This window comes from Octodon degus, unplaced genomic scaffold (assembly GCF_000260255.1).
Source record: "Octodon degus isolate 3935 unplaced genomic scaffold, OctDeg1.0 scaffold00028, whole genome shotgun sequence".
Taxonomy (NCBI): Eukaryota; Metazoa; Chordata; class Mammalia; order Rodentia; family Octodontidae; genus Octodon; species Octodon degus.
Window position 1 is genome coordinate 16441687 of NW_004524604.1, and position 1602 is coordinate 16443288.

Genomic DNA, 1602 nt, shown 5'->3' on the forward strand with positions numbered 1-1602 from the left:
GAGAAATAGAAGGGCTGCAAGGACAGCTAACATTTTGGTCCTAGCCTTTCAAAGTCAGTGAGGACTCAGGACATAGGAGAACCTATGCTGCAACATCATGTAACTCAGTTGTGTCCCAAATTTTCTGATCAATGAGATTATGGGGCCACAGAGCAATGTGATCGATGTCATAGAGTATGCCCAAGGAGAGTCACAGGGAGAGAAAACCAACTCAGGTGCTTGTACTGTATTCTGCGAATTGCAAGCTAGACTATCTCCCCTCCCTCAAACTCAGAAAATATTTTTCTGCTGTATTCCTCTTCTTACTTAGCAGAGTCCCCAAAATTGCTATTTTGGGGGCCAGGAGCAGGAAAGGAACATTAAGCTTAGAAAGAAAGTGATCAGAAACTGGGAAAGGAAAAGCCTATATCCCAAAGATATTGTTTGTTAAGAGTTATTAAGTTTCATGTGAGTCAAGCAATGCCAAGTGCAACTTCAATCTTCCTCCAAGTAACTAACTGTAGATAAATGACCACAAATGAGAAGATCTCACCAACAAGAGGCTGGCATGGTAGAGTGAAGGCAAAGAGGGGAAAACAAACAGAAAAGGTGGGATCCAGACTCTGATCTCACATTCTGGGTGACCTCTGAGGAGAGGCCTTGATGCAGACTTTGGAGCACCCTACAATATTCCCCAGGGACAAATGGCACTTAACTGTCATTCACTGTAAAGTGAGACTCAATCAAGACAGAGCAGTGAGGGGCAGCCAGCTTCTTCAGAGAAGATATGAAAAAGCAGCTTCTGTTTTCTTTACTCTGCTCCTCACCCTGACCCCAGAGAAGAAAGTGGAGAACCTATGGGCAAGCAAACACTCCCCCACCTGGAGCCAGCCTTGCCCCCCTCACAAGAGTGGGAGAGGATTTAGAAAGCCACCATGAGATTCAAATGTGAAAGGAAACAGTATTAATATGATAAAAATGCTAATTTCTTTAATACAGCATATAAAGAGTTCTTCAAAAATAGGAGAAAAAGATAAAATGGGAAAAGGGACTTGAAACATATGAAAGACATTCACAAACTGTAATTTGACTTCTCACTCATTAGATCTTCAAAAATGTGAAAGCCAGGCAACATACTGACTTGCAAGGCTGTAGAGAAACACACGCTCTCACACTCTGCTGATGACAGGAAAGAACGGAGTCCCTGGGTAGAAGGAAACTCAGCAATGTATGATTCTACAGAAAAGTTGGTTGGCAACCCTGAAATGTCTCCCAGAAGCAGCTCACCTTAGGCCATGAAACGACCACATGGATATGCCGTCACAAAGGCTAAACATGCCTTTTCATAAACTGTACTACCACTTCTAGGAGCAAGGTCTTAGAATGATCCCAAGGTCTAGTCCTAGGAAGCTGGCTAAATAAACTGTACCTGGCCCACACACTGAATTATCTGCCAGCCACAGAAAGAAACAAGGAGGCCCAGCCAAATAGCCCAGTGGATTAAAGCGCCTGCTAAGGCAGACGACACAGGGGCTGGGGGTTGGATCCCCAGGCCTGCTGTGCGGGCCCTGCCCTGTGGCATGCACCTGTAATCCCAGCTCTTGGGAGGCTGTAAACAGGAGG

General features: G+C 45.0%; 1 long non-coding RNA gene across 1 annotated transcript in view; it reads left to right on the forward strand.

Moving 5' to 3' along the window:
* The first annotated feature begins 478 nt into the window (after positions 1–478).
* The window catches only part of LOC111816198, a 15424-nt gene continuing 14300 nt past the window's right edge, over positions 479–1602 (forward strand). Inside the window, exon 1 of the long non-coding RNA XR_002820649.1 lies at positions 479–489. This is a non-coding gene — a long non-coding RNA (uncharacterized LOC111816198). The remainder of the gene's footprint in view (positions 490–1602) is intronic.